General features: G+C 45.2%; 1 non-coding gene across 1 annotated transcript; it reads right to left on the minus strand.

Annotated features, from left to right (window-relative positions):
- Positions 1–18,574: 18,574 nt before the first annotated feature.
- Positions 18,575–18,658, minus strand: Trnap-ugg. The gene has a single exon. It is a non-coding gene; the product is annotated as a tRNA-Pro (tRNA).
- Positions 18,659–23,382: the final 4,724 nt, after the last annotated feature.

Below are 23,382 nucleotides of genomic sequence, written 5' to 3' on the forward strand. Positions count from 1 at the left end.
AAAAGGCATATGACCGGGTTCCTAGGAGGAAGTTATTGTCTGTTCTACAAGATTATGGAATAGGAGGCAAACTTTTGCAAGCAATTAAAGGTCTTTACATGGATAGTCAGGCAGCAGTTAGAGTTGACGGTAAATTGAGTTCATGGTTCAGAGTAGCTTCAGGGGTAAGACAAGGCTGCAACCTTTCTCCGCTGTAGTTCATATTATTTATGGATCATATGTTGAAAACAATAGACTGGCTGGGTGAGATTAAGATATGTGAACACAAAATAAGCAGTCTTGCATATGCGGATGACTTAGTTGTGATGGCAGATTCGATTGAAAGTTTGCAAAGTAATATTTCAGAGCTAGATCAGAAATGTAAGGACTATGGTATGAAGATTAGCATCTCCAAAACGAAAGTAATGTCAGTGGGAAAGAAATATAAACGGATTGAGTGCCAAATAGGAGGAGCAAAGTTAGAACAGGTGGACGGTTTCAAGTACTTAGGATGCATATTCTCACAGGATGGCAACATAGTGAAAGAACTGGAAGCGAGGTGTAGCAAAGCTAATGCAGTGAGCGCTCAGCTACGATCTACTCTCTTCTGCAAGAAGGAAGTCAGTACCAAGACTAAGTTATCTGTGCACCGTTCAATCTTTCGACCAACTTTGTTGTACGGGAGCGAAAGCTGGGTGGATTCAGGTTACCTTATCAACAAGGTTGAGGTTACGGATATGAAAGTAGCTAGGATGATTGCAGGTACTGGTAGATGGGAACAATGGCAGGAGGGTGTCCACAATGAGGAAATCAAAGAAAAACTGGGAATGAACTCTATAGATGTAGCAGTCAGGGCGAACAGGCTTAGATGGTGGGGTCATGTTACACGCATGGGAGAAGCAAGGTTACCCAAGAGACTCATGGATTCAGCAGTAGAGGGTAGGAGGAGTCGGGGCAGACCGAGGAGAAGGTACCTGGATTCGGTTAAGAATGATTTTGAAGTAATAGGTTTAACATCAGAAGAGGCACCAATGTTAGCACTGAATAGGGGATCATGGAGGAACTGTATAAGGGGGGCTATGCTCCAGACTGAACGCTGAAAGGCATAATCAGTCTTAAATGATGATGATGATGATGATGATAACGTCCTAGTTCTGACTATCCTACTTTTCACACGCTGTACAAAATATTTGCTTGTCTAGCTGTAACTATAGCTGCAGTGGAAAGAAGTTCTTCAACACAGCGGCGTACAAAGACATGGCTGAGGTCGACAATGAAGGAGGATCGACTTAATGGCTTAGCTCTGTTGAGCACTCACCCTGACACTGATTGTCCAATTGATTAAATTAACCAATTTGCAAGGAAGAATAGGTGCATAGAATTCGTCATTTAAGGAAGAGAACAACAATTGTAACTTTTTTATATGATAAGATGGCATTGTCTTGTATATGTGTATAATCAGTTTAAATAAAACTTTGTCAAACTTTGCATGTGACTTGATTAGTTTTTATTACGGTAAAAGTAAAGGTAGCTCAAGATATCTTTAGCGCCCCCTGTATCCGTCACTGCACCAGTGCAGATACTAGTGTTCTACCTCTGCCATTGTCTACTACGTCACCGACACCTTCTGCCATGACTCTGCAAGTAGCTAACAACTCGTCGGTCGTGGTCTATGGTTCTACTCATCTTAAACTTAAATTTCAACTAGCATTTTGTGTTGATTGGACATTTAACGTGACTGACATCGATGAATTCGTAGACTTACTACTGCCCTATGGGCTCTCTCTGGATCTTTTGACAACCACGTTGTTACAACATCCCTCTGACCAACGCATTCAGGGCTCTTTCATCGCAACGCATACGCATTCGAGAGTGACGACTGCTGCCTCTCTGCCACAGTTAGCTGAACTTATGTGTCGCACTTCTGACTTGGTAAATTCATTGTGCAAACTGCTCAACCACCGTCATGACATTGCAGCTCTTCTCAAGGCAGATACTTTACTGCAAGCAATCAACAACTCACCAGCGCATCTGGTGCTTGCATAGACAGACATCACTGCACTCACACAAGGACAGTCGTTACTAGTGCACGTGATGTGCAGCCAAATGCAGCCACTACACGCACGGCCATCGCCGAGACTTAATGTCGAATTAGCATCTTGCTCATGCAGCGAGCAAACTTCTTCCTGCGCAACACAGAGCTTCAACGACACGTCCGCCGCCGCGGCAGACAACGCATCCTTCACTACAGTCGAGCCAGAGAGCTATGGAGCTGCATCCACCACTCTCACTCTCATCTGATACTTTCCCCTCTTTGGGGAAGTGTGTGGGGGAGTTTTTAGCTTTGCGGCTTTTACTCCACTTTGTACTCGTGTGTGTGTTTATTTATTTGATTTTTGGGTGTCTGCGTGATGTGATGATTGTTCTGTGTGTGTCTGGTACTTGCCTGGGGTTGGTGAGATGATTGATATTATGGGGGAGGGAGGAGGATCAGGAATTGGATATAGGGATTTTCTCTTCTTGTCGTCGAAGATCGTCATTGGGCGTTTGTGCTTCTCACGGGACATGTCATACCGACCTAGGGAGTGGATGAGGACGTTTCCTGATCTGGAAGAGCCTTCACAGAAGGCCCTGCCTCCACCATCCGCGCCGCCGAGCCTGTACAAGCCTGCGCCACCGCAGCCACCGCCGACGCGGACCATGCGCCGCTCACTGAGTCACCGCACCACACAGGAGCCAATCCGGCCTCCACACCCGCAGCTGACTGTACAAGCCTGCGCCACCGTCGACGCGGACCATGCGCCGCTCACTGAGTCACCGCACCACACAGGAGCCAATCCGGCCTCCACACCCGCAGCTGACTGTACAAGCCTGCGCCACCGTCGACGCGGACCATGCGCCGCTCACTGAGTCACCGCACCACACAGGAGCCAATCCGGCCTCCACACCCGCAGCTGACGCCGACCACGCCCAGCCGCTCTCGACAGGAGGCTGTCTTCGCAGCCTTTGCACCTATACTTCAGGCAAGTCCTTCTGGATTTAACAGTGCTGCGTGTAACGTTTTCCCCCCTCCTGGAATGCCGCTGCGTATGTGACTTCAAATCCATCCATTAAGATTATTACAAACGGTACATGTCTTAGGCTACATAGCACCGGAGGACCTCCTGTCCACGAGAAAGCACGCCGCCTCTCGGCTAAGAAACTTCGCGCTGACAAAGAATGCATTCAGGAATTGTTAAGCTTATGGATTGTACATCCTTCCGACAGCAATTCGTCATCACGTATTCATCTCGTCCCCAAAAAGGATTCAACCATTAGATTTTACAGGGATTACTGTAGACTCAATGCTCGCACCATTTTAGACAATTACCCCACCCGTCACATTCAAGATTTTGCATTCCAGTTACATGGTGCTTGGCATATGTGCCTTATTGACTGTTGTAAGGCGTATCACCACATTTAGTGTACAAAGACGACGTTCCTAAAACTGCCATTATAGCTCCCTTTGGCTAATTCGAATATTGCTTTATGCCGTACAGGCTTCAAAATGCAGCTCTGACGTGGCATCGTTTTGTGGACTGTTTCTCCAATTTCCATTTTGTTACGCTTATGTCGATGACATTTTAGTTTTTTTTTTTTCGGGCCCTGCTGAAGAACATCAGCAGCATCTCTCCCAGATAATATGCGTACTGTCGGATAACGTCGTAGATATAAATGGTGACAAATCACAGCTGCGTCTGTCAGAAGTTTCCTAGGCTCTAAAGGCATACGTCCCACGTCTGAACGCGTCGCTCACGTTACGAGCTTATCACCGTCTGTCACTTTTCGTCCGCGATCGACGCTGTGCTGCAACATATAGGCAAAGACCTCTCATCCAATACGCTTTTTTTTCCAAAAAACTGTCTGCTTCTCAGTGTAAGTGGTCCGCCTTTAATAGGGAACTTCTTGCTATCTATGAAGCCAAACGTTATTTTCTACGACAGACATCCATTTTATCAAAGGCGCGGATAACATTATAGCAGACTACATGTCGCGCATTCATGCTATTACAAGCCTCTTCGACCCAGCAGAACTCGCACGACTACAAACTACAGACCTCGAGCTGTAGTCACGAACTACAAACAACTTCACCTCCTTGCTCATCCGACCATGCTCTTTCCCCAGCGTCTTGCAACTGATCCTTTGTGATACGACAAGCACACCACGGCCACTTGTGCCTCTTCCCCTTCGCCAGACCATCTTTTCTTCACTAGTTCACCCGAGCATCAGAGTGACAGTTCGGCTCGTCACTCAACGTTTCGTGAAGCCGAACATTAAGAAAGACTGCCTTGAGTGAGCTCGAGTACGCATGTAGTGCCAGCGCGCTAACGTTGGTCGGCACGCTCAGCCACCTCTCGGACACAGATTCTGAAGGGACATTTTAGCCACGTACGTATGGACCTTGTCGGCCCCCTACCCCCCTCTAACGGCCACTGCTACATTTTGTCGGTCATTGGACGCGTAACGAGGTCGGTAGAAGCTGTCCCTTTGAATGATAACTCGGCAGATGCACGAGTAACATCTCTAGACGTCATATCAACATGTATCCTTTTCTTGTTCAATCTTTGTAGCTAATAGGTAAAACTACCACACTGGTGACCTACGACGAACGCATAACGTGGTCAGTTGTTTAGTCCATGTTGTGATAATACAGAGTATCAGTGCAGCCATCTTGCATCGCTTACACCACTTCACTAGGCCCTCAAGACCGCATTTCAAGAATTAGTGTGAGTGGTGTGCATTATCAGCGTAACTATTGTCAATCAGTGCTCAAGCACAAACTAAATATGACCATGGGTGGTGTTTCTCAAAACAGTGCATACCTCGTCATGCCACAACAATGGCCACCACTGAACAATCTACTATTGGACTGTACAAGATTCGGCACAAGTGCATCAGTTCATATTCAGCAGGACAGGTCGGACTAAATATGACCAATCACCTGAATCCTGAGCTAACCACATCAGCTGTGACACAAACGCTATTAGGAGATACGAATGCCATCTACGGCAGAGTGCAACAGGCCACTCACTACCTCTATGTAATTATCGGACTCATATCAGTGCTGTGAGTGCTCCACAATAATTCTTCAGGCTAATGCCACATTAGGCGATTTTCTGCCCTCAATAATCGCAGCTGAAATAGTCGCCTGGGGTGCCACACTTCAAAAGATTATAATCGCGGCGGATGAAGTCGCACCGACGAAATTGGGTGCCGCACTAGCGACAAAAATCGGTGGCTTCTGCAGGTGTGTTGCAACCAGCCACGAGAGATACCATGCATAATGACATCACATTCAAAACTGAAATATTTACCTGGGTAGCATTATACACTCCGGGAAATGGAAAAAAGAACATATTGACACCGGTGTGTCAGACCCACCATACTCGCTCCGGACACTGCGAGAGGGCTGTACAAGCAATGATCACACGCACGGCACAGCGGACACACCAGGAACCGCGGTGTTGGCCGTCGAATGGCGCTAGCTGCGCAGCATTTGTGCACCGCCGCCGTCAGTGTCAGCCAGTTTGCCGTGGCATACGGAGCTCCATCGCAGTCTTTAACACTGGTAGCATGCCGCGACAGCGTGGACGTGAACCGCATGTGCAGTTGACGGACTTTGAGCGAGGGCGTATAGTGGGCATGCGGGAGGCCGGGTGGACGTACCGCCGAATTGCTCAACACGTGGGGCGTGAGGTCTCCACAGTACACCGATGTTGTCGCCAGTGGTCGGCGGAAGGTGCACGTGCCCGTCGACCTGGGACCGGACCGCAGCGACGCACGGATGCACGCCAAGACCGTAGGATCCTACGCAGTGCCGTACGGGACCGCACCGCCACTTCCCAGCAAATTAGGGACACTGTTGCTCCTGGGGTATCGGCGAGGACCATTCGCAACCGTCTCCATGAAGCTGGGCTACGGTCCCGCACACCGTTAGGCTGTCTTCCGCTCACGCCCCAACATCGTGCAGCCCGCCTCCAGTGGTGTCGCGACAGGCGTGAATGGAGGGACGAATGGAGACGTGTCGTCTTCAGCGATGAGAGTCGCTTCTGCCTTGGTGCCAATGATGGTCGTATGCGTGTTTGGCGCCGTGCAGGTGAGCGCCACAATCAGGACTGCATACGACCGAGACACACAGGGCCAACACCGGGCATCATGGTGTGGGGAGCGATCTCCTACACTGGCCGTACACCACTGGTGATCGTCGAGGGGACACTGAATAGTGCACGGTACATCCAAACCGTCATCGAACCCATCGTTCTACCATTCCTAGACCGGCAAGGGAACTTGCTGTTCCAACAGGACAATGCACGTCCGCATGTATCCCGTGCCACCCAACGTGCTCTAGAAGGTGTAAGTCAACTACCCTGGCCAGCAAGATCTCCGGATCTGTCCCCCATTGAGCATGTTTGGGACTGGATGAAGCGTCGTCTCACGCGGTCTGCACGTCCAGCACGAACGCTGGTCCAACTGAGGCGCCAGGTGGAAATGGCATGGCAAGCCGTTCCACAGGACTACATCCAGGATCTCTACGATCGTCTCCATGGGAGAATAGCAGCCTGCATTGCTGCGAAAGGTGGATATACACTGTACTAGTGCCGACATTGTGCATGCTCTGTTGCCTGTGTCTATGTGCCTGTGGTTCTGTCAGTGTGATCATGTGATGTATCTGACCCCAGGAATGTGTCAATAAAGTTTCCCCTTCCTGGGACAATGAATTCACGGTGTTCTTATTTCAATTTCCAGGAGTGTATGTAGTGCGACGTCGCAGAAGGCGTAACCGCCAACGAAAATGGTGGATTCGTCCAATTATTATGAATCGTCCAAGTGAAAGCAAGTTCGTGTTGTTACTCAAGAAGCTTAGGAGTTATCCGGAGAAATTTTTTTATTATTACCGCATGTCCGTAGCATCTTCCGACTTACTGCTATCGAATATAGAAACTAACTTACGAAAGAAGGATACTAAGTTATGTACGTGACTGTAGGTGCGGAAGAAAAACTTGCAGTAACATTGAGGTACGTTTTTTAATTAAATAGAGTAAGTAATTTATGGACATGAACATACACTTAACGTAAGGTTAACATAAACTAGGTTACAATGAAAGGGTGTACATTACAAGTTCATATCAGCTGCCTGATCGCTTGTAATATTCTTCAAATGACAACATCGAGTCTACATCCGGGAGTCCAGTAACTGGTGAAAAATAAGTGATTGAACTCTCAGGTGTAGGGCTTTGTGCGCTTGTCGATATCGACATGCCTGACGGCGCAGTATTTATGAAGGAGTCAGTAGTAGTGCTGCTCTCTACAGTCTTTCGGCTGTAAGATTTTATTAATTCAAATGTTTTTCTTTGAAAGTCTACTTTATCGTCGTTTGTCATTTCTTTTAAATAAGGCAAAAGAGAAGTCAAAAACAACTCATCAGGATCCTTTTGTGGTACAGCACAAGTTGAACTGTGTGTCAAAACTATCAACTCTCTTTCAAATGGGTTCTGTTTCCTTTTATCTGCTTTAGCAATGGAAGGCTTAGCAGCAGTGTTAGGTGGCGGTGCACTGTCTTCATAATGCTTTTCCGCTTCATCATCCTCATGAATGGAGGTATCATTCATATTTCCTGAGATCCTGAAATTGAAAGAAACAGTTTTGGAAAAACCCACATACCAATTTGTATTGTGCAAACGTGTGTCATGTGATAAGTATGTAGTAAGTCGGTATTGAGTAGGTAATTAACAACCATATCGATTGAAAATACATTTAAATGTTACAAAATTGCAGAAGAAATTTTTTCTTACTGCCTCAATCCCATGGATTCTTGCAGGAAAGACATCTGTCCATAGTAGACACATGGGTTTTTTGTAGTCGTTGCGCTGGCACTCTTTTTATTTTTTTGTAATTCTTTCAGGCTGCGACTGTATGCATCATGCATATTTTTCCACCGTTTCTGTACTTCTTTTTCTGTAGTAAAGTTAAAAATAATTATTCTTACACCTGCTCATTGACATTAATTAATTTCCATCAACGTGATGTTGTGTTTTATACTCTACTTGGAACAGGATTCTCCATGAATTCTCCGCACTATGAGTTTTTACTGGGACGTTCAACTGTTGTTGTTGTTGTTGTGGTCTTCAGTCCTGTGACTGGTTTGATGCGGCTCTCCATGCTACTCTATCCTGTGCAAGCTTCTTCATCTCCCAGTACCTACTGCAACCTACATCTTTCTGAATCTGCTTAGTGTATTCATCTCTTGGTCTCCCCCTACGATTTTTACCCTCCACGCTGCCCTCCAATACTAAATTGGTGATCCCTTGATGCCTCAGCACATTTCCTACCAACCGATCCCTTCTTCTAGTCAAGTTGTGCCACAAACTCCTCTTCTCCCCAGTTCTATTCAATACCTCCTCATTAGTTATGTGATCAACCCATCTAATCTTCAGCATTCTTCTGTAGCACCACATTTCGAAAGCTTCTATTCTCTTCTTGTCCAAACTGTTTATCGTCCATGTTTCACTTCCATACATGGCTACACTCCATACAAATACTTTCAAAAAAGGCTTCCCAACACTTAAATCTATACTCGATGTTAACAAATTCCTCTTCTTCAGAAACTCTTTCCTTGCCATTGCCAGTCTACATTTTATATCCTCTATACTTCGACCATCATAAGTTATTTTGCTCCCCAAATAGCAAAACTCCTTTACTACTTTAAGTGTCTCATTTCCTAATCTAATTCCCTCAGCATCACCCGATTTAATTCGACTACATTCCATTATCCTCGTTTTGCTTTTGTTGATGTTCATCTTATACCCTCCTTTCAAGACACTGTCCATTCCGTTCAACTGCTCTTCCAAGTCCTTTGCTGTCTCTGACAGAATTACAATGTCATCGGCGAACCTCAAAGTTTTTATTTCTTCTCCATGGATTTTAATACCTACTCCGAACTTTTCTTTTGTTTCCTTTACTGCTTGCTCAATATACAGATTGAATAGCATCGGGGAGAGGCTACAATCCTGTCTCACTCCCTTCGCAACCACTGCTTCCCTTTCGTGCCCCTCGACTCTTATAACTGCCATCTGGTTTCTGTACAAATTGTAAATAGCCTTTCGCTCCCTGTACTTTACCCTTGCCACCTTCAGAATTTGAAAGAGAGTAATCCAGTCAACATTGTCAAAAGCTTTCTCTAAGTCTACAAATGCTAGAGACGTAGGTTTGCCTTTTCTTAATCTTTCTTCTAAGATAAGTCGTAGGGTCAGTATTGCCTCACGAGTTCCAACATTTCTACGGAATCCAAACTGATCTTCCCCGAGGTCGGCTTCCACCAGTTTTTCCATTCGTTTGTAAATAATTCGCGTTAGGATTTTGCAGCCGTGACTTATTAAACTGATGGTTCGGTAATTTTCACATCTGTCAACACTGCTTTCTTTGGGATTGGAATTATTATATTCTTCATGAAGTCTGAGGGAATTTCGCCTGTCTCATACATCTTGCTCACCAGATGGTAGAGTTTTGTCAGGACTGGCTCTCCGAAGGCTGTCAGTAGTTCTAATGGAATGTTGTCTACTCCCTGGGCCTTGTTTCGACTTAGGACTTCCAGTGCTCTGTCAAACTCCTTACGCAGTATCATATCTCCCATTTCATCTTCATCTACGTCCTCTTCCATTTCCATAATATTGTCCTCCAGAACATCGCCCCTGTACAGACCCTCTATATACTCCTTCCACCTTTCTGCTTTCCCTTCTTTGCTTAGAACTGGGTTTCCATCTGAGCTCTTGATATTCATACAAGTGGTTCTCTTTTCTCCAAAGGTCTCTTTAATTTTGCTGCAGGCAGTATCTATCTTACCCCTAGTGAGATAAGCCTCTACATCCTTTCATTTGTCCTCTAGCCATCTCTGCTTAGCCATTTTGCACTTTCTGTCGATCTCATTTTTGAGACGTTTGTATTCCTTTTTGCCTTCTTCACTTACTGCATTTTTGTATTTTCTCCTTTCATCAATTAAATTCAGTATCTCTTCTGTTACCCAAGGGTTTCTACTAGCCCTCGTCTTTTTATCTACTTGATCCTCTGCTGCCTTCACTATTTCATTCCTCAAAGCTACCCATTCTTCTTCTACTGCATTTCTTTCCCCCATTCTGTCAATTGTTCCCTTATGCTCTCCCTGAAACTCTCTACAAGCTCTGGTTTAGTCAGTTTACCCAGGTCTCATCTCCTTAAATTCCCACCTTTTTACAATTTTTTCAGTTTTAATCTACAGTTCATAACCAATAGATTGTGGTCAGAGTCCACATCTGCCCCCGGAAATGTCTTACAATTTAAAACCTGGTTCCTAAATCTCTGTCTTACCATTATATCGTGTATCTGATATCTTCTAGTATCTCCAGGGTTCTTCCATGTATACAACCTTCTTTCATGATTCTTGAACCAAGTGTTAGCTATGATTAATTTATGCTCTGCGCAAAATTCTACCAGGCGGCTTCCGCTTTCATTTCTTAGCCCCAATCCACATTCACCTAATATGTTTCCTTCTCTCCCTTTTCCTACTTTCGAATTCGTCACCCATGACTATTAAATTTTCGTCTCTCTTCACTACCTGAATAACTTTTTTTATCTCATCATACATTTCATCAATTTCTTCATCATCTGCAGAACTAGTTGGCATATAAACTTGTACTACTGTAGTAGGCGTGGGCTTCGTGTTTATCTTGGCCACAATAATGCGTTCAATATGCTGTTTGTAGTAGCCTACCCGCACTCCTATATTCTTCCTTTTCCTATTATTGAATTCCAGTCCCCCATGACTGTTAAATTTTCATCTCCCTTCACAATCTGAATAATTTCTTTTATCTCATCATATATTTCATCAATTTCTTCATCATCTGCAGAGCTAGTTGGCATATAAACTTGTACTACTGTAGTAGGCGTGGGCTTCGTGTTTATCTTGGCCACAATAATAAGGAGTACCACTTGCATGAATATCAAGAGCTTTGATGGAAACCCAGTTCTAAGCAAAGAAGGGAAAGCAGAAAGGTGGAAGGAGTATATAGAGGGCCTATACAAAGGCGATGTACTTGAGGACAATATTATGGAAATGGAAGAGGATGTAGATAAAGATGAAATGGGAGATACAATACTGCGTGAAGAGTTTGACAGAGCACTGAAAGACCTGAGTCGAAACAAAGCCCTGGGGATAGACAACATTCCATTAGCACTACTGACAGCCTTCGGAGAGCCAGTCATGAGAAAACTCTACCATCTGGTGAGCAAGATGTATGAGACAGGCGAAATACCCTCAGACTTCAAGAAGAATATAATAATCCCAATCCCAAAGAAAGCAGGTGTTGACAGATGTGAAAATTACCGAACTATCAGTTTAATAAGTCACAGCTGCAAAATACTAACGCGAATTCTTTACAGACGAATGGAAAAACTGATAGAAGCCGACCTCTGGGAAGATCAGTTTGGATTCCGTAGAAATGTTGGAACACGTGAGGCAATACTGACCCTACGACTTATCTTAGAAGAACGATTAAGAAAAGGCAAACCTACGTTTCTAGAATTTGTAGACTTAGAGAAAGCTTTTGACAATGTTGATTGGAATACTCTCTTTCAAATTCTATAGGTGGCAGGGGTAAAATACAGAGAGCGAAAGGCTATTTACAATTTGTACAGAAACCAGATGGCAGTTATAAGAGTCGAGGGCCATGAAAGGGAAGCAGTGGTTGGGAAGGGAGTGAGACAGGGTTGTAGCCTATCCCCGATGCTATTCAATCTGTATATTGAGCAAGCAATAAAGGAAACAAAAGAAAAGTTCGGAGTAGGTATTAAAATCCATGGAGAAGAAATAAAAACTTTGAGGTTCGCCGATGACATTGTAAATCTGTCAGAGACAGCAAAGGACTTGGAAGAGCAGTTGAAAGGAATGGACAGTGTCCTGAAAGGAGGGTATAAGATGAACATCAACAAAAGCAAAACGAGGATAATGGAATGTAGTCGAATTAAATCGGGTGATGCTGGCAATGGCAACGAAAGCGTTTCTGAAGAAGAAAAATTTGTTAACATCGAGTATAGATTTAAATGTCAGGAAGTCATTACTGAAAGTATTTGTATGGAGTGCAGCAATGTGTGGAAGTGAAACGTGGACGATAAACAGTTTAGACAAGAAGAGAATAGAAGCTTTCGAAATGTGGTGCTACAGAAGAATGCTGAAGATTAGATGGGTTGATCACATAACTAATGAGGAGGTATTGAATAGAACTGGGGAGAAGAGGAGTTTGTGGCACAACTTGACTAGAAGAAGGGATCGGTTGGTAGGACATGTTCTGAGACATCGAGGGATCACCAATTTAGTATTGGAGGGCAGCGTGGAGGGTAAAAATCATAGAGGGAGACCAAGAGATGAATACACTAAGCAGATTCAGAAGGATGTAGGTTGCACCGAACTTCACTAATTCCAACTATATCTAACTTTAACCTATCCATTTCCCTTTTTAAATTTTCTAACCTACCTGCCCGATTAAGGGATCTGACATTCCACGCTCCGATCCGTAGAGTGCCAGTTTTTCTTTCTCCTGATAGCAATGTCCTCTTGAGTAGTCCCCGCCCGGAGATCTGAATGGGGGACTATTTTACCTTACCCCGCCCGGAGATCTGAATGGGGGACTATTTTACCTCCGGAATATTTTATCCAAGAGGACGCCATCATCATTTAATCATACAGTAAAGCTGCATGCGCTCGGGAAAAATTACGGCCGTAGTTTCCCCTTGCTTTCAGCCGTTCGCAGTACCAGCACAGCAAGGCTGTTTTGGTTAGCGTTACAGGGCCAGATCAGTCAATCATCCAGACTGTTGCCCCTGCAACTACTGAAAAGGCTGCTGCCCCTCTTCAAGAACCACATGTTTGTCTGGCCTCTCAACAGATACCCCTCCGTTGTGGTTGCACCTACGGTGCGGCTATCTGTATCGTTGAGGCACGCAAGCCTCCCCACCAACGGCAAGGTCCATGGTTCATGGGGGGAGGGACGTTCAACTATTGCATCTGTAATTGAAGATACATGCAGAGAAATTTGGAACTGCTTATAACCAAAGTACACGCCAATACCAACGAATAAGGACTTACAAGCAATAGCTCTAAATTTTTAGAAAACTACAAATTTTCCTCACTGCATAGGTGCAAGTGCGGTTGGTGAAGCCCTCGAATAGTGGAAGTGAATGTTTTTGTCATAGGCCGTTTCATTTCGTCGTGCTTACGGTAGTTGCGGATTGTCACTGTTGCTTCCGATACATTGATATAGGAGGATATTGACACGATGATGATTCAAATATTTTAAAAGGAACTAACTTCGGAAGAGCACTTTATAATGGAAGGGTACCTTTTCCAGGCGCCTAACATTTGACTAATGAACCAAACAATGAAAATGTGCCTTTCATTTTTATAAGTGACGAAGGTTTTGCTCTTGATAAACACTTGATGCGGCCTTTTGCAAGAAAATCATTCACATTGTCGGGAAGACTTTTTAATTGTAGGCTGAGTAGACCAAAGCGGTAGTAGAATGTTCGTTTGGCATTCTTGCTAACAAGTGGCGAATTTTCCACAGGCTATAGATGTTAATATTAACTTGGCTGAAAGTATTATAAAAAGTTGTTGCGTACTGTGTAACATTGTGCGGCAGCATGATGGCTGTCGGTTTGAAGATACTTTAACCATGTTCCCTGGAACCTATGGAAATCGTAGGACTAACTGTAAGAGGTCGCAACCGTGGTTGTGACATTAGAGATACGTTTTGCGACTACTGCTCAGTGGAAGGATCAGTGCCTTGGCCAAACGTGTACATTGTCGGCAAAGATAACTAAACGTCCGCAGATGAGGATGTCATTGTTGTCATAAGTTGTACTTCATGTTCACATTATCATGCTACACTATTTGATTTATGACTTAATACGTAATGCTGCGAATATGTTCGCAACAATACCGTCCTTTCAAGCAACCCTTTGAAGTTTTCCTTTTCACTTTTGAAATAACTTGTTCCATAAAACCTTAAGTTTTCGATTTTTTTCAGCTGTGTCTTCACCTGCGTGTAGCGGCAGCCGCCGGGCCGAGAGGACGCGCGGCAGCAGCGCAGCAGCAGCACTTGCCTATAAACAGTAAATTAATTTAGTCTTTGTTTTTTTTCACGTGCTTCTGCAAAGAAGTGAACTGTACGTGTGTATTTTACTGTGTAGGTGGTTGGTCACTAAATTAATCATAGTTTTTGTTTTGCGTAAGTCTTGTGAATATCCTTATGGAGGGGCGGCTTCCTAGTGTAAATTTTCCCGTCTCCCAAAACTTCGTCACGCCACAAAGTTTTAATTTTTGTGCTAGCAGACAGCATACAGTTTAGATCAGTGCATTCTAGTTTGAATATTTATCTCGTGCAGTAACTTTTCGATAAACAGGATTTCTAAGAACAGGTATCTGTAAATACATCAACCTCAGTAGAGAAATTTATTTTTGTTTAATAGGTTGCGGTCTCAGAAGTACAGTGAGAAATCTGCACAGCAACTTTTAGTGCTACTTTAGTCTCCTTTGGTATATTTTGTATACACTTCAATCTCAGTAGCGCCATTTGAGACCTTATATCTATTTTATACACAGTACGATATGGCTAGGGAGTGTTCTTGTTGTGAGCGGACACAAGGCGAGTTGGCTGCTATCAGAATACAGCTGGAAGCTGCGTTGGCTTCCGTCGACAAGCTTCTAGCTAATGCTCAAAGTTGCGGTGACGTCGGGGCGCCAGTGACGAGACCTGCGACACCCTTGGTGCCACTGGAATCCCCTGCTGACCCGGACGTCGCTGCGGCTTTTGATATGAAACATCTAACGGGTCCGTCCTCACTCTAGAATGGGTGGCAGGCAGTGGTGGGTTCGCGTGTCACGGGCCGGAAGGCGAAAGAGGGAGCAGGCCATGCGTCTTAGCAACAGGTGCGAGGTGTTACCCAGTGTTGATGATAACTCTGAGCCAGCACGGGATGCCTCTCCTGTTGGGTCAGCGCTCGATTTTCCTGCCCAGTCCGGACAAGTGCAGAGGGTAGGTATACTTGTCATTGGGAGATCCAATGTTCGGCGGGTGATGGAGTCCCTCAGGGAGATGGCAGGCAAGGCGGGAAAGAATTCAGTGTGCGTTCGGTATGTTTGCCGGGAGGTCTCGTCCGTGATGTGGAGGAGGCCCTGCCGGCGGCTATCGAGCACAGTGGGTGCAACCGGCTGCATGTAGTGGCACATGTCGGCACGAATGACGCCTGCCACTTGGGTTCTGAGACCATCCTCGGCTCCTTTCGGCGGCTGGCTGATTTGGTGAAGGCAGCTAGCAACGCACGCGGGGTGCAGGCTAAGCTGTCTATTTGTACCATAGTACCCAGGGTTGATCGCGGTCCTCTGGTTTGGAGCAGAGTGAAAAGTCTAAACCAGAGGCTCGGACGACTCTGCTGTGGTATCGGATGCGAATTTCTCGACCTCCGCTATCGAGTGCAGAACTGTAGGGCTCCCCATTAATAGGTCAGGCGTGCACTACACGCAGGATGCGGCTACTAGTGTAGCGGAGTATATGTGGCGTGCACATAGGGCTTTTTTAGGTCAGATAACCACTCCCTTGGGATCAAAGACGATTTGCCAGTTAAATAAGCCACAATAACCTCAGAGAATCTTGGTCCTCGCCCATCAGAGATAGAAAAGATCATTGCTTTTAGTAAATTGCAGGAGCATCCAAGGAAAGATCCCAGAATTAGTATCGCTTACTGAAGGTTATAATGCACAGATAGGATTGGGAACAGAAAGTCGGTTGAAACCAGACGTCAATGACAACGAAATCCTAAGTTCAGATTGGAATGTTTATCGTAAGGATAGGTTAGTCGACAATGGTGGCGGGGTGTTTATTGCAGTAAAAATTCGATAAAGTCTATTGAGGTTATCACGGATTCCGAATGTGGATTAATCTGGGTGAAACTGAGTATCAAAGAACGGTGAAAAATGGAGATCGGATGCTTCTACAGACCACCTGGGTCAGGATCTGTAGTTGTAGAGCGCTTCAGACAGAACTTGCAGAATATCATTAGTAATTTTCCTGATCATGCCGTTGTAATAGGGGGTGACTTCAACTTACCAGGTATAGATTGGGAGTGTTATGCCATCAGAACTGGTCCCAGTGACAGGGATTCGTGTGGCATTGTTCTGGATGTCTTGTTCGAATATTACCTTGAGCAGATAGTTACAGAACCAACTCGAGATGGTAACGTCTTAGGCCTCCTGGCAACAAACAGACCTGAACTTATCGAATCAGTTAACGTAGAGGAAGGTATCAGTGATCATAACGCTGTGACAGCATCTATGACGACGGGTCCTACAAGGAATGTAAAGAAAGATAGGAAGATATATTTGCTCAGCAAGGATGACAGTATACAAATTTCAGAATACCACAGCAGTCAGCATCAAACATTCGATGATGAGGACGAAGATGTGGAGAACACATGGAAAAAATTCAAAGGCATCGTTCAGTACGCCTAGACAAGAACGTTCCGAGTAAGGTTTTAAGGGATGGGAAAGATCCACCATGGTTTAATAGCCATGTCAGAAAAGCGCTACTTCAACAAAGAGCACTTCATCTCACACTCAAGAGAAGTAAAAACCTGGCTGACAAACAAAACCTAAACGAAGCGAAAATGAGCCTAAGGAGAACGATGACAGGAGCGTTCAACGATTTTTGAAAATAATACGTTGTTAACCGACCTGACTAAAAACCCTAAGAGATTTTGGTCGTATGTAAAATCAGTAGACTAAGTGCGTCAAAATCATCTACTCATTCTCAGCGACTACACCAGTACCGAAACGGAAGACAACAGAGAAAAGGCGAGATAACCGATCGCGGAATTGAAAAGCAACTACAATCGCTTAGTAGTGGAAAGGCGTCAGGAACTGATGAGATACCTATAAGGTTTTATAAAGATTATGCGAAAGAGCTTGCTCCCCTTCTAGCAGTAATTTATCGTGGATCCCTTGAGTAACGAAAGGCACCTAAAGACTGGAAAAAAGCGGCGGTCATTCCCGTGTTTAAGAAAGGCCGTAAGACAGATCCACACAATTATAGACCTATACCGTTGACGTCAATCTGTTGTAGGATTATGGAACATGTTTTATGCTCAAGAATTATGACGTTTTTGGAAAATGGATATCTCCTCTATAAAAATCAACGGATTCCGCAAACAGAGATCCTGCGGAACTCAGCTCGCTCTGTTCCTCCATGAGATCCATAGCACAGTAGACAAGGCGCTCAGGTTGATGCCGTGTTCCTAGATTTCAGTAAGGCATTTGACACCGTCCCGCATTGCCGTTTAGTGGAAAAAACACGAGCTTAAGGTGTATCGGAGCAGACCTGCGATTGGATTCAAGACTTTTTAGCAGACAGAACTCAACACGTCGCTCTTATCGGAACAAAATCGACAGATGTAAAAGTAATGTCCGGTGTACCACAGGGAAGTGCGATAGGACCATTGCTGTTGACAATATATATAAATGATCTAGTGGGAAACGTTGGGTGCTCTTTACGGCTATTCGCAGATGATGCAGTTGTCTATACCAAAGTAGCAACGCCAGAAGATAGTAAGAATTTGCGGAACGATCTGTAGAGAATTGATGATTGGTGCAGACTCTGGCAGTTGACCCTGAACGTAAATAAATATAACATATTGCGCATACATAGGAAAAGAAAGCCACTACTATACAGCTATACTATTAATGACAAACAGCTGGAGACAGCGTCTGCCGTAAAACATATAGGCATAACTATCCTAAGCGACCTTAAGTGGAATGACCATATAAAACAGATAGTGAGAAAAGCAGACACCAGACTCAGATTAGTCGGAAGAATCTTAAGGAAATGTAACTCATCCACGAAAGAAGTGGCTTATAAGGCGCTTGTTCGCCCGATTCATCTATCTGGGATCCCTGTCAGGTAGGACTGATGGAGGAGATAGAGAAGATCCAACGAAGATCCGCGTGATTCGTCACAGGATCCTTTAGCTGGCGAGAGAGCGTTACGGAATGCTAAACAAACTCCACTGGCAGACGTTACAAGAGAGGCTTTGTGCGTGACGGAGAGAGTTACTATTGATATTTCGGAACAGAACTTTTCAGGAGTCAGACAACATATTACTTCCCCCCACATACATCTCGCGTATTGATCACGAGGAGAAAATTCTTGAAATTAGAGCCAATACAGAGACTTATTGACAATCATTCTTCCCACGTGCTATTCGCGAGTGGCACAGGATTGGGGGGATCCGATAATGGTACCGAAAGTACCCTCCGCCACACACCATTAGGTGGCTTGCGGGGAATGATGTAGATGTAGATAATCGTTTTTTTACCTTAGGTAATACTGGATTAAGATATTAGTAAGAAAAATTTGTACAAATTCAAAAATGGTTCAAATGGCTCTGAGCACTATGGGACTCAACTGCGGAGGTCATTAGTCCCCTAGAACTTAGAACTAGTTAAACCTAACTAACCTAAGGACATCACAAACATCCATGCCCGAGGCAGGATTCGAACCTGCGACCGTAGCGGTCTTGCGGTTCCAGACCGCAGCGCCTTTAACCGCTCGGCCACTTCGGCCGGCTGTACAAATTCAGAGTATTTGTTTTTCTGAATTTTTTAAAATATTGAAAATAGTATGAAAATACCTCTAAAAAACATTATATTAAATCATGCAAAGTTTCTACATATTTAATTAAATTTTTTTGGTGCAACAGGTTTGTGTGCATGAAGGAAAAATAAAAATTAAATTACTTTTTAGTAGTTGTCTAAGTGAAAGTTACGCCGATTGTTACGAAACTTTGCATCCACCTATATACAAGAATGTACACATATCATCTTACCTATTGCACTTTGTGCATCCAGTGATAACGAGTTCCACTTCTCAGCCTCAACGACATCTGCACACACCTTTTTCCATGCTTCTGTCTCCAGCAGTTGTCTCTATAATCTCCCGACTTTATGTTGTAGAGACAGGGATATTTCGCCACCTCAATTATTATCAGTTCACTGTCCAAATGGTCCATTGGAGCGACATTTACAGTTTTCGGACGTTGCCACACACAGACGAAACAGAACTGAGTGCAATATCCTTGTTGTTACTGCGCGACTGGCGACAACAACAGTCTAGTGTAGCAGGGATGCCGACGATTACTGCCGCGCCAAAGAATAGGCCCGCGCCCATTCGACAGCGACAGTTCCGAGCGGAAACTTAATGGAGCGACAATTACAGCCCTGTATGGCACCTTCTGTTTGCAACTTGAAATTCCATTTACGGCGCGACAAAAATCGTTGACCATCTGCGGAGAAAATCGCCTAGTGTGGCATTAGCCTCAGTTACGCCATTTTGCACAAAAGTATCAATGCAACAGGCAACAACAATTTGTTCAGATTTCAATTCAGAGACTCAGCTTACTACCCAAACTTCTGCCATTATGGTCGGCGCAATCGGCACTTTGGTTCACGACAGTAGAACGTGTGTTTACTTCATTGGGAATTTTGGACAAAACTCTCGACTTGTGACAATGTGCCATTTAGCGGAGCATGCTGACATCAGCGATGTCATCCTCGCTCCACCTGAAAGAAAAAATTATCAAACGACAAAACCTGTCTTTATCAGATGCTTGTCATGCACCCCACAACAACAACTGAAACAGGCAATTTAAGAGGAACAACTCACTGACAAGATACCATACCAGCTAAGGACACTGTTCAGTGTGAAGCCCATGCTAGAAGCTGTGTTGTGGATTTTACGGAACGTCAAGTCTCTGCTGCAGCTACAACACACCATGGTTGCTCAGTAGTCAGAGCTGATAAAGAAGAACCTCTACCTGGTGGACAGATTGTTCACTGTGCAACAGCACAGATAATGCATCACTGCCACGCAGCGCTAGCTTCAACATTTTGCACTGTAGTATATATACATAACGTGCACTGCAGACCGCTCCACTACGAGAAATAGTACATTGGTGCCCTGTGTTGCAGCTGGCCAAGGCACAGTTGGTCACTTTCATTATGTTAGATCGAAACTGAGAATGGTCCAACCTTGTGCTTCTCAGCAGCCGTCCGGAACTTGGCTGGTCAGGCTCATCTGTAAACGATCCACGGTCTCGACCACACCCCTGACCTCCATTTCCCCGTAGTGCTCCATTTTACAGGGGACGGTGATGACGACACCAGCTCGAGTAACACCTCTGAAAAGAGAACACAAGTGGCTGAATGTATATTTGGTTTGACTCCAAAGAGAGTGTCTGAAAATCTTGTACCTGTATATTTTGAGGATATCTTGTATATCGGATTATGAGCAATAAAGCAGTCTCTTGTTTACTGTTGAATTGTTCGGTTAACTTGAGTAAATGTGTTACTTACACTACTGGCCATTAAAATTGCTACACCACGAAGATGACGTGCTACAGACGCGAAATTTAACCGACGGGAAAAAGGTCCTGTGATACGCATATGATTAGCTTTTCAGAGCATTCACACAAGGTTGGCACCTACAACGTGCTGAAATGAGGAAAGTTTCCAACCGATTTCTCATACACAAACAGCAGTTGACCGGCATTGCCTGGTGAAAAGTTGTTGTGATGCCTCGTGTAAGGAGAAGAAATGCGTATCATCACGTTTCCGACTTTGATAATGGTCGGAATGTAGCCTATCGCGATTGCGGTTTATCGTATCGCGACATTGCTGCTCGCGTTGGTCGAGATCCAATGACTGTTAGCAGAATATGGAATCGGTGGGTTCAGGAGGGTAATACGGAACGCCGTGCTGGATCCCAACGGCCTCGTATCACTAGCAGTCGAGATGAAAGGCATCTTATCCGCATGGCTATAACGGATAGTGCAGCCACGTCTCGATCCCTGAGTCAACAAATGGGGACGTTTACAAGACAACAACCATCTGCACGAACAGTTCGACGACGTTTGCAGCGGCATAGACTATCAGCTCGGAGACCGTGGCTGCGGTTACCCTTGACGCTGCATCACAGACAGGAGCGCCTGCGATGGTGTACTCAACGACGAACCTGGGTGCACGAATGGCAAAGCGTCATTTTTTCGGATGAATCCAGGTTGAGTTTACAGCATCTTGATGGTCGCATCCGTGTTTGGCGACATCGCGATGAACACACATTGGAAGCGTGTATTCGTCATCGCCATACTGGCGTATCACCCAGCGTGATGGTATGGGAACCCATTGGTTACACGTCTCGGTAACCTCTTGTTCGCATTGACGGCACTTTGAACAGTGGACGTTACTTTTCAGATGTGTTACGACCCATGGCTCTACCCTTCATTCGATCCCTGCGAAACCCTACATTTCAGCAGAATAATGCACGACCGCATGTTGCAGGTCCTGTACGGGCCTTTCTGGATACAGAAAATGTTCGACTGCAACACTGGCCAGCACATTCTCCAGATCTCTCACCAACTGAAAGCGTCTGGTCAATGGTGGGCGAGCAACTGGCTCGTCACAATAGGCCAATCACTACTCTTGATGACCTGTGGTATCGTGTTGAAGCTGCATGGTCAATGGTGGCCGAGAAACTGGCTCGTCACAATAGGGCAGTCACTGCACTTGATGAACTGTGGTAGCGTGTTGAAGCTGCATGGGCAGCTGTACCTGTACATGCCATCCAAGCTCTGTTTGACTCAATGCCCGGGCGTATCAAGGCCGTTATTACGGCCAGAGGTGGTTGTTCTGGGTACTGATTTCTCAGGATCTATGCACCCAAATTGCGTGAGAATGTAATCACATGTCAGTTCTAGTATAATATATTTGTCCAATGAATACCCGTTTATCATCTGCATTTCTTCTTGGTGTAGCAATTTTAATGGCGAGTTGTGTATAATAAAGCATTATTCATTTAAAGTGGTGTCCAGGACGTTATTTCGCTGCGAAATCCACTGGCAGCTACACTGAGGCGTGAAGACACGACATAATCTTGCAGCCACGCCAGTCGCCGCAGAGGTCGACTCACGTGGGAGAGTAGTACATGGATAGGCGTAGGTTGCGAGGGCTGTGCCTGATCGCATTGTACATGAACTAAGCAGACCCTCTTTGCTGATGGAAACTCAAAGAGAGCCGTCTACAAAGTAAGTAGGAGTAGGTAACTGGAATTCTCAGATGAGCGTTAGGTTACAATCAGAGTCTCCGAGGGAAGCGAGGTGGTGCATGAATAACAAACAAATAGTCTTTATGACATTGCAAAGAGATATCCTCGATGTCGTTTGCAGAAACACTGACAGTGAACGTAGCCGTGGTGCGGAAGGTATGGGCGGTGAGAAGAAAGGTACGGCCGATTCGTTACCGCTGTGGTACATGACTATAGTTGCGAAAAAATGTTCAAGCGTGTGTGAATTCCTAAGGGACCAAACTGCTGAGGTCATCGGTCCCTAGACTTATACACTACTTAAACTGACTTAAGCTAAGAACAATACACACACACACACATGCCTGAGGAAGAGACCGCGCAATCCGTGACATGGCGCCTCAAACCGTGCGGCCACTGCGCGCGGCTATAGTTGCAGGATTTGGCTGTAGTTGTGCGGTAGTAACCGGGTGTCCTCGTTGCGAGTGCAGCGAAGTTTGTCCTTGCACGGACCAGATCCGCTGATGTGTTGAGTGAGTGCAGCGAAGCATTTGCCATGCGTAGAGCTGGGATGTCGTGTCGCTGGTTGAGCAGTTTGCACAGTGATCTTGCCAAGTCAGAAGTGAGACACGTGGGTTCAGCTAATTGGCAGACAGGCAGCAGTCGCACTCTCGAATGCGTAGGCGTTGCGACGGAGCCCACAGTGTGTTTGTCGGAGGAATGTCGCAACAGCGTGGCCATCAAAAGGTCTGGAGAGAATCCATAGTGTCACAGAAAGTCTATGCCTAACACAGGTGACAGAAACTTAAGTTCGCATATAGTAGAGGAAGAAGCTGATTTCGTAACATGATAAGTTACTAAGTACGAAGAGGGTGCGTGTTAGACGTCTTTTATTGGTGTTGGCTTTTTTCTCCTCATTCGCGACAACAGACGTCCTTTATTGGTGTTTGCTTTATTTCTTGCCGTTGGTGAAAATACGCGAATGAGAGGCGGGGACAGCTGCTGTGACGTAACGCTGCTTATTTGCTGGTGTTAGTGCCGGCTAACGTGTGCGTACCCTTGTGCATCTACGGCTGCTGTAGCCTCTCTCGCGCCTGTGAGAGCTGCTCCCCATTCTCAGTACCCTATCTGATTACGAATATCGGGCCTTTAGTTTTTTCACTCAGGAGTCAGCACGACACACTAAGGAAAGACATTTTCAACAGTGACCGAA

Source organism: Schistocerca americana, chromosome 1 (assembly GCF_021461395.2).
Source record: "Schistocerca americana isolate TAMUIC-IGC-003095 chromosome 1, iqSchAmer2.1, whole genome shotgun sequence".
In the NCBI taxonomy this organism is placed as follows: Eukaryota; Metazoa; Arthropoda; class Insecta; order Orthoptera; family Acrididae; genus Schistocerca; species Schistocerca americana.